This window comes from Macrobrachium rosenbergii, chromosome 21 (assembly GCF_040412425.1).
Source record: "Macrobrachium rosenbergii isolate ZJJX-2024 chromosome 21, ASM4041242v1, whole genome shotgun sequence".
In the NCBI taxonomy this organism is placed as follows: Eukaryota; Metazoa; Arthropoda; class Malacostraca; order Decapoda; family Palaemonidae; genus Macrobrachium; species Macrobrachium rosenbergii.
This window is the reverse complement of record NC_089761.1, coordinates 44063780-44075015: the sequence shown is the minus strand read 5'-3', so window position 1 is coordinate 44075015 and position 11236 is coordinate 44063780. Positions and strand designations below refer to the sequence as shown.

The 11236-nt window shown below is 36.7% G+C and overlaps 1 pseudogene; it reads left to right on the top strand.

Annotated features, from left to right (window-relative positions):
• The first annotated feature begins 4869 nt into the window (after positions 1 to 4869).
• Positions 4870 to 9429, top strand: LOC136850049 (actin, muscle-type A2-like; annotated as a pseudogene).
• Positions 9430 to 11236: the final 1807 nt, after the last annotated feature.

The window sequence follows — 11236 nt, the reverse complement described above, 5'->3', positions numbered from 1 at the left end:
TGATGATGATGATGATGATGATGATGATGATTATTATTATTATTATTATTATTCATACATGCATTCTTAGAAGACAACACAAAAGACAAATCCTGCATAGCACCTAGGCAAAAATAAGGAGAGATAAATTATATATATATATATATATATATATATATATATATATATATATATAACATATAATGTATAAATACATACTAACAAAGAGCAATAATTAAAAACGAATATATGTAACTATTAATAATAAAAAAATAAATGTATGTATCAATAACATGTGAAGTAAACAATATAAAGGAACGTGCGATTGAAAGCAGGATTTGTGGCCATCCTAAAGCTGGGTGCACACGTTACTATTTCTCGTTCGAATTGCTGCTCGAAAATCGGATCGAACACATTCCAACATGGTTGTCATTTCTCGCGCAAGTTCAAGCGCCAGTGCGAGTTTTACGATCGCGGTGAAGGTTATTATCAGTCCACTCTCTCTTTTTGTTTGCAGCGACCATATGATATGCAGATGAGCAACTCATGGAATTCATAAAACTATACGATGAACGTAAATGTCTATGGACGTAAGAAGATCCACCTTACAGGAATAAAGTCACGCGCAATAGTGCATTAGAACAACTACTGAAGAAATGACCGTCCTAAATTTGATAGTGGTGAATTTAGGAATGAAATTCGCAGTATTGTCAAGAACTCGATAAAACTGGTGACTCACAACGAAGCCGCAAGCCTTCTTCACCGCCTCCATGTTGAATACTGCGATGTCTACACGCATTCTAGCATTCTATATCTTAAACAGTATACACAAATTCTCCCATGTTATGTCTTGCATACGAATTTCGTTCCAGATAGCATTCGATGAATATCAAGAAGAATAGCAGTGTGTGCACCTAGCTGAAGGCGCCTGAGATAAGCTCAGCAATTGCAAATATAGCTCCCTGGTCGTTTATCCCCTAATGAATCAACGGGAGGGGATGTTTGCCCTCCCGACGTCGAGAAATTAAACCTAGAAGTTGCGTCAAATATAGTGATTGTACCTAAAGTGCGATCCCTGCTAGTGTCTGACTTTGTTATCTAATTCAGTATTATGGTGATTGCCAGTTATGACTAAGCATTTTACACACCCCAAAAAATAAAGCATTTCTATTCCATGTTTGTTAGTAAAATATTTCATTCTGTTTGAGGTGAGTAAAGAAGCAACGACAGACAGCATGCTCAAGTTATGACACCCAGCCACGTGGTCTAAACCCATCAATCTGTTTTGACAGTGACACTTCAGAAACAGAGAAAACGGGCAGTGTGATGAACGTCAGAAAATGGGAATTAAATACATAAACTGAAGATTATGGATCAATCGAAAAAATTAAAATGAGATCCAATAACAGGATGAGAAAGGAAAGAATATCAGAACGCAACACATAATATACTGTAGGAAGGCAGGAAAGTTTCAGCATAGCTTCCTATATAATGATAGAGAGAGAAACTATTCTATCCAACTATGTTCTTCAGTCATCTCTTATTTGCTTAGTTGGCAAGAATGTTTTACAAGGTGGGAGGGTGGTGTATTTTGGGTCTCTCCCTTTTCGGCGTGCCCTCCCTCCCAAAAGCATTTCTTATATGGGCCTTCTATTCTGCGAAACCTTGCTGGGAAAGTTGAAGGAATTTGGATTTTTCGTTAAAAAAACATTTGTGTAAGAAAAGACTAAAATAAAGAAATGATCTACTTTAAAGTCCACTGATCTCTTAATATTAGAAAGAAAATAAGTAATTATTATAGATACAAGATTATTCGAATCATTACCTATTTTTCTGCCATATATTATTTCACAGGAGACTATCGCAGGGTATAAATTAATTTCTTATTAAAATGTAAATCTTCCATTCATCTGACACAGAAATGAGGCTTAGATTCAGTGCATTATTCTTCATTAACTTAAAAGAAATGACAAAGACAAAGACAAACACACACATACATATATATATATACATATATATATATATACATTTATATATTATATATATATATATAATATATATATATATATATATATATATATATATATATATATATATATATATATATATATATATATATATATATATATATATATATATATATATATATATATATATATATATATATATATATATATATATATATATATATTATATGAATTTTGTCACTCATACGCGTGACTTCTATTCCCAAATATTAAACCCAAAATATCGTTTAATATTAACTATAATTTCCTTTGAGTGGAAGTTATTTCCAGTGTTTAATATATTCAGTTGTAAAAATATTTTTGCTTAATATTTGTGATATATATTTATATATACATATAATATTTATATATATATGTATATATATATATATATATATATATATATATATATATATATATATATATATATATATATATATATATATATATATATATGACTTTTCATCACATCACCGTGATTCATATACAATCAGTAAGCTACAAACGTCCTTTAATATCCAATTCGCTCTACCTCGGAAATAATATATTTTCATATATGTTACCGAAAGGGAATTTTTTAGTTGATAATAAGTTCGTCGTCACGTGGGCTCGAACCAGCGAAGGACAAGAACTCAGGACTACAGTGGACGCATTAACCCACGCGGCCAGCAAGTGAGGTATAAGTGGATATCGGCTCCCATGTACATACTGTATATATATTAAGAAGTAGTACACCACAGAAAAATGTAAAATGTGAAGCAACCAAGTTTAATCAGGTAAACTATATTATTATTATACAGTATTAAAAATGGATAGTCGAGAGGTTAAGGGATCCTCACTTTTTGAAATATCGTGCAAGTTCGAACCCTGCCACGGACGTCAGAATTTCTTTGCTTGGGTTTAAGGCTATGGAACGACAAGCGTATCCAACAAATAAGAGGAATTCGAGAAGTGAAGAGGTCCTCGTGGGTTTTAAAGGTAGATATTTATCTACTAAGTGGCCACCAAGGTCGGTCTCTCTCTCTCTCTCTCTCTCTCTCTCTCTCTCTCTCTCTCTCTCTCTCTCTCTCTCGATACGATCTTCGTTGATATTGATAGCTGCCCTTGTGGTGAGGAACGTTGTCGACATGAAGGGATCCACAGAATCTGGAACCAGCACAGTTTGCAAATTTTAAATCCAGGAAGCGAAGAAGTCTCTTTTAACAGTGCTGGATGCAAGGTGGCTGTAGACCGCTGGGACTCTCTGAAGCCTGGAATGACAAATTTGTAGAACTTCACTTTTCTGGTCTTTGAAATTTGTGAAAAATTTTCAGTCTGGATTCTTTTTTCAATTAATTTTTGGGTTATTCGCCTATATATCGAATATTGCAGATATAGTATTGCCATGAGCAAATGGTTGAAACAGCTGTCAGCCTGAATAGATGGAGCTACCAAATAGCATGCTCCTTCAAAGCTTTGGCCTCATAAAAGAAACGAAGGCGACCTGGGAATAACAGTAAAGCTGACAGAGAACTGTAGGTACCACTGCTATTCTGTTCCTCCATTTATTCAGGATAACAGAGCTGTTTCACTCATTAAGTCATAGCTATACTAGATCCGCAATAGAAATACCCTTCAATGTATAGAACACAGCCAAAACGTAATTGAAAAAAGAATCCAGAACGAAAATTTAACACAAATTTCAAAGCTCAGAATAATGAAATTCTTCACATTTCACATTCAAGGATGTGTTTCCACAAGTCTCCTGGCTCCAGAGTCCCAACGGCCTACAGCGACGTTGCATCCTGCACAGTTAGTATTCAGAGGCTTCTTCGTCTCCTGCGATTTTAAATTTGCAAACTGCGCTGGTTCCAGATTCTTTGCATCTCTTTAGGCAATGAAGTTCCTTAGGACAAGGGAAACTTTCAATATCCAACGAAGTTCATATCGAGAGGCTTTCCCCCCTCCAAATTTAAGCATTGCCATTTTCTCTTCCAACAGTTTCTCTGTAATGAAAAGACAAGGAATTATACATACATGCATACACACATACATACATACATACACACACACATATATACATATACACATATGAATATAAGAAGGCCCATAAAACACTATTTGAACGTTGCAACCATATATTTCGAGCACTTCCTTCTGTGCCCCTGTTCACTGGTGAAATATTTTACCAGTGAACAGGGGCACAGAAGGAGTGCTCGAAATATATGGTTGCAACGTTCAAATAGTGGTTTATGGGCCGTCTTATATTCATATTACACTGTGGTATTACAGTAAAAGACATTCATATACACCTATATATAATTCCTGTTCCTCGGGTGTTAAAGCAATTGTCAAGGGCATCAAGCCATAAATCAGTAATAACAATATGCTTATTGTTAATAAAAACCAATTTAATGAATTTCTAAAGTAAATCAAATTATAACATTTTCCCAATGATGTTCCTTTATTTCCCCAGGCCTCCTACAATGTGGTTTTGTCAACATCTTTCTTTCACTGAGACAGAAGATGAAAAAATCCGTTTTCTTCGCATAAAAAAACTGCTTACTGATGCTTTGTCTCGTATGTATTTTTGCAATAACACCCTAATCGTTACATCCAATTCACTGTTAAATGAAATGGTTCTAAAAACCGACAAAAGCGTCCATATCTAGTACTTAGCTAAAACTTCCAAGAGACAGTCACTTACTTCCTAAAAAGGAAACAGAAATGAACCACACGGTCTGTACGCATGTCTAAATTTGGTATACGCATGCGCACCCTCACTTGCTTAGGGAGCCACCCGGTGTCGTTAAATCCCGTAAGAATTTTCCTGGGACTTCGGTATGCTAGGGGAAGGGTTCCTCGAACGTCAAAGGAGACCAGTTTGGCACTATATAGGGTATAGACTTCTCTTAAGGTTACCAGTTTCACGTTGACAGTCACACCGGTGCCACCCTTTGCGTGTCTTCAACCGACGTCCGCAGAAGAAGACAATACACTGTTACCTCATCGGTTGAATTCACAACTGACAAAACAGGTTTAGTTTGTTTACAGCAATTGTGGAGGTGCGTATAAAATGTGGGCGGCTAGAATGTTGTTATACGGTACATGGCTAGGTTAATACTATTTTGCAGTTTTTTTTGTTTTTTCATGAAACACAAGCTAAAGTATTTTTCGTAAGAAAATTTATGGAGCCAAAAATTTCTCTTGAGCTTACAGATTTTCCTATCACATTCTATCTCAACTATTGCTATATGCGGTACGGTATGGTATCTATAATTGCTCTCACTTTTTCTAATATATATATATATATATATACATACATATACATGTGAGTGTCTGTGTGTGTGATTGCATTTAAACCTTGCACAACGTTAAAGGCATTCAGTTCTGGTAAGGTGTGTGAAATGTGTGAACGCGGATATCTGTAAGATGTACGTCGTTTCATGTCTAAAAATCAAGAAACTCTAAAAACAGTCTTGAAAGTCATCGTAAAGTTTCAAATAATTTCTGATTAGCCTGTCTCCATGAGGATAATTATTATCCTTTAATTTTAAAGATTTTTAAATCGCATTTAGATGTGCTTTGAAACGCTACTAATTTCTCTCATGCTATTAATGTTTCCGGTAATTGAACTGAAAGATATTTACTTTATTACGGTAATGGCACGGAATTCAAAAGACTCCAAACTCGCTAAAATTTCAAGTTTTTATTAATGAGGAAATCTTTTAGCTATCATAATAATTATCCCAGATACCCTTAGTCATATGGGTCTAGAGTTCATGGTTTTACAAGAGCTTGGAATCCCTAAGGTTTATAATATTACCTGCAAAATATTCTGTGGTGCCGCCACGGAAACGTCCTTTAGTAGAATACTGTAGCCTATGTGTATTTTAGGAACAAAATATGAGCTGTCCAATGACGTTATTCATTCCACCTTTTAGGGCGCAGGGAATACCCGAAAGAGTTAATTTTAGTGTTGACTGGTGGCTCCAAATCTAGCACAGGCGTTAAGTTTGGAGATTACTTGATCACATAAATTTTACTGAGCAATTTTATGCAATTCTAACAGTATTAACTGCAATCCTGGCACTCCCCATAAGAAACTTTGCAATAATTACCTCTGATTCAGTTACCATTTACAGGCGTTCAGAATAATTCAGTCAAGCTCATCCAATAATACAATGAATATCAGAGGGGTCATATCAAACTGATAATAGAGGCTGATAAAAAGTTAGCTCATGTTTGGTTTGACAGGTAAATGAAAAAGTTGACTCCAATGGTACCAAGAAAAATAACGCCCTCTCCATGTGGAATATGTGTACCGTGTAATTCCCGTAGTAGTTGCAGAAGTACAGAATTATTGTTGGGAGCTAGAAAAAAAAAAAAACTCACAAACACACACATACACACACGCTGACACAAATTCGTATTAAGAATTGGCTTCACTAGGCAAAGTCAGGGTTGTTTTTTTTTTTACTGAGCGAACGTCCTCAACTATTTTACGAAAGTTTTGAATAAGCAATTTATTTTAGTTTTCTTGTAGATATTGGTCTTGTACATAAGTCTAAGCTTTTAAGTATACCTATTTTCTTGTTGATGGAGTCATTTAACACGTTGTTTTATAATCACCTACTTTAGTTGCGCTAGTAATCTATGAAGTTATGACGCCAAAAAACTCTCAGTAATCAGTCATTATCAAGTAGTTCTGTTGATTGGGGAAATGTAGGACTGTATTTAAGAATCAGATTCTTTTTTGAGGTGTTTAGGTAAAAAAAAAAGTCTACACAAAACAAACGGTTGCTTATAAAATGATAAATATTTTTCGAACGTGTATAATATCAAGTGCTGTAATTTAGCTTTTGTTTCGCCAGAAGGTGTAGTCCATTAACAATTACAATTCTGTTTTCGTATTTCAAGTTAACAGTTGTTTGAAGCCTTCGTAAAAAATATTATGCGTCTTTAAATAGTGATTCTTTACAACAAATTTCGCTTAAAGTTAAAGAGGCTGAAACAGTTGCTTAAATAAGCAACATGCACTTATTACCACGCAAACATGCATTAACTGAAATGAAAGCGTAATGCTTGATCAATCTCTGTGCGCATGAGTCACTGGGAGAGTAACATGAAGACGTTACGAAGACTGAAATGTATTCACTAAGTTTGTTTTTCACATTACAAGATGAATGAATGAAAGGAAACAAGATTTTCTTCAAATATTCGCTAATTGATATAGATATAAAAACTTTCTCCTAGGACATTTCAAAAAGAACTTAAAAGTAATATAGTCTTGAAAAATATGGCTGGTCATGAGCAGAAAATATATGAATAAAGTTTTCTGTAAAACCACTAATTAATCTTAAAGACCGCAACATGTGTTTTAAACGTGTTGAAGTGAAAGCTGTAATTAACAATATCAGTAACTTTCTTTACGGATTATCCTTAAAATTAATCTTGACTCAAACAAGACCCTCTGTCTCTCTCCCCAAATACACACAGACACAAATACAGACACACACACATAATTATATATATATGTATATATATACACACATAAATATTTCTGTGCACAAATGTGCATATTATACGAATAAATAATCCTTGATAATGAGAACCACAATAAACATTTATGTTTTCCAATAAACAAACTTAATTTAGTCAATAAACTCCTTGGTATTCTCAGTACCTGTCCGCCAATTTGTAAGTCGGATAAAAGTAAGTACAGAACCACGTGCCCAGAGACCACGTGTCTGGTATACTCTATAGGAAACGGGAAGTCGAGACGCTTTTGTTACCCCAGTATCTTCCCTTCTCCCCCGTCCCCCTCCTTTCACCCAACAGCAAGGATTTACTAGCACCTTTGGCTCCGTTACTTATCGCTGATTTTATTGGTTGAAGAAGTGACCGGAAGGTTTGCTTAAGGATGCTGGATATTTTTTGTCATTAATGAATATACATACAATTAAAGTTGTTACCTGACTGTAAGATGTACAGTACAGTAAGTCCGTGCTATTTCAGTAATGTCTATACATATAATTAAAGATATTACCCGGCTGTAAGATGTAAGTCCGTGTTATTTTGTCAGGTGTTTTGGTATTATTAATTGCACTCTGTTTATTACTATCCTCTTCCATTTCTATCAACGTTTTACTATAATAAAAAAAGAAGTAGACGCTAACAGAATATTCTTCTCTTTGCAGACTTCGCTCGGCACTGTGCCAAGATGTATGACGAGGAATCTTGCGCTCTCGTGTGTGACAATGGCTCGGGGATGGTGAAGGCTGGCTTTGCAGGGGACGACGCTCCTCGTGCCGTCTTCCCCTCCATCGTCGGACGCGCTCGCCACCAGGGCGTGATGGTTGGCATGGGCCAGAAGGACGCCTACGTCGGCGATGAGGCTCAGAGTAAAAGGGGCATCCTCACTCTCAAGTATCCCATCGAGCATGGCATCATCACCAACTGGGACGACATGGAGAAGATCTGGCACCACACCTTTTACAACGAGCTTCGAATCGCTCCCGAAGAATCGCCCGTTCTCTTGACGGAGGCGCCGCTAAATCCAAAAGCAAACCGCGAGAAAATGACACAAATAATGTTCGAGACTTTCTGTTGCCCGGCAATGTACGTTGCCATTCAGGCGGTGCTGTCTCTCTACGCTTCCGGCCGCACAACCGGCATCGTGCTCGACTCGGGCGACGGAGTCTCGCACACGGTGCCTATTTATGAAGGATACGCCCTCCCACATGCCATCCTCCGCCTAGATTTAGCTGGCCGTGATTTGACCGACTACCTTATGAAAATCATGACAGAGAGAGGCTACTCCTTTACTACCACGGCTGAGAGAGAGATCGTCCGCGACGTGAAAGAGAAACTGTGTTACGTTGCCCTTGACTTCGAAGGCGAAATGTCCGTGGCTTCGGCTTCGTCATCCTTGGACAAGTCCTACGAGCTCCCCGATGGCCAAGTCATTACCATTGGTAACGAACGCTTCCGAGCTCCCGAGAGTCTCTTCCAGCCGTCTTTCCTGGGCATGGAAGCTTGCGGCATCCACGAAACCGTCTACAATTCCATCATGAAGTGTGACGTCGACATCAGGAAAGACCTCTACGCCAATACTGTGCTCTCGGGGCACCACCATGTACCCTGGCATCGCCGACCGAATGCAAAAGGAAATCACAAATCTGGCCCCATCTACAATCAAGATCAAAATCATCGCTCCTCCTGAGCGCAAGTATTCCGTCTGGATCGGGGGGTCTATTCTCGCCTCTTTGTCCACCTTCCAGCAGATGTGGGTGACAAAGGAGGAGTATGACGAGTCTGGACCAGCAATTGTTCATCGCAAATGCTTCTAAATCTATTCCATTCTAATATAATACGAGTCATTTTTATATCTTTTATAGGCTATAAAACGAAACTTAAACCTAAATTTTCTATGTACTTTTTTAAATAAAGATTTACTTTCTAATTTTTCTATTTACCTTCCTATCAGAAAGATGTTGGAAACTGAATAAAGTTATTGCATACAATCTCATATCTGAGAGCCGTTGGGATTAATCAAACTGATATAAAAGAAGAACTACTTAATCATTTCCAATGAAATATTCAAAGAAGGAATACGATTAACAGTTAACTTGCTTACGTTTAAATAGACTAAATAAACAGTAAATCAAGGGGACTTACAGTAGACTCCACTCTCATGCAGTGATATCAAAATAATGGAATAAATGTTCATATAATACTGAAGAATATGCCAGATTCATATCCTAGATATTGACGTGGTAGGGAATGGCGTTAACGTGGTAGGGAATGAGAAAAGCATAAAAGGCATAAACAGCAGATTACTGTTTTGCAGTTCTTTATTCACTGAATTACATTATTATTGTATATCGCCATAATTTACTTTGAATACTTTAATTTTATCTCACCACCGTCGAACTCTAATGATAAAAGGACGATTATACTGTTTCTATTTTTGAAGCTTGATCTACATATCTTCAATACTGTGCTGGCTTTTACACATGTCGCTAACCCAAATAAGAGAAGATTAACTTACTTAAGGACTGGGAGACTGCACAGTTTAAGAAAAAGTCATTAATGTCAGGTACCTAAGTCCATGAGAGGCCTCTTGAAAAATGATAAAATTCTGGAGTTTGCTTAATACACAGACATAAAAAACACACTATTCTGAAAATAATAACAATAATTCTTTAGGTAAATGAATCTTTATAAAAAATCCGCTGAAACTAATCTAAAATGGAAGAAGAATATAATGCAATTCCACGAATTCAATAGCAGTGCAAGTATGTAGTCCACCTATATCACCTCCCTGGAGCAATTGTCGTCTTGAGTGACAGGTGTCTGTCTCTCATCATACCAAGTAGAGAATGGAGACATCCTTTTATAAATCTCAGAGCACATGCATATCCACCTGGGCTTCACCTGTGCCAAAGAATGACGGAGACCGAAATGATAATAACGAGGGTGGTCGTTTTTCACTTTGTGTCTAACTTTGCGTAGGGAACGAGAGATGATTTGGCAAGGCAGAGGAATTCGTCCTAATCTAAAGTTGCGGACTAAGTAAGTGACAGCATGCGGCGCTCCCTTTTTGGTTTATAGTAACCTAATACATTTTCGATAAGAGACGGATTCTATATAGTATATAATGCAGATTACAAACGGAAGATTCTCATTAAAGGAGTTCGTAAAAAATAAAACTGCAGAACAAATAAGTAATAGTATGTGTGCACACTGTTTTGGTATGTTGTAACGTAATACATTTTATAGCTTCACGAGGGTCGTTTTTACCTACAGCATATTCTTTGATGTAATATGTAATACCACAAAGAAAGACATCAGCAAAGACTCATCCGTGTATAGTTTTTCTGCGTAACTCTGTGTCTAACATCAACAGAAACACTAGCCTCTTTATAGGCTATATACAATTATAAACAAAATAAAGGTGCCTTCGTCCATGCCTCAGGACAGTAAGTAACGTCCATAAGGTCAAGACTTGCCCATCCCACCACTGACGCCAATAAACGTATGAAGAATGAAGGTTCCTTGCCCGAGCTTTGTGTCCCAATAAGTTACTTCCCAAGGGATTCCACGCTCATTTTTTATGGTATGGGTACAGTAGTCTATGACATTTGTAAATTCTGTCCGTACATGTTACTAAAGAGGTAAACATTGGCTGAATACGCTCATTGCTATCGTTACTAAGATCACACAAGCGGGTTGTACGCTTAAAAGGCAAAGGGTCCAAGAAAATAATA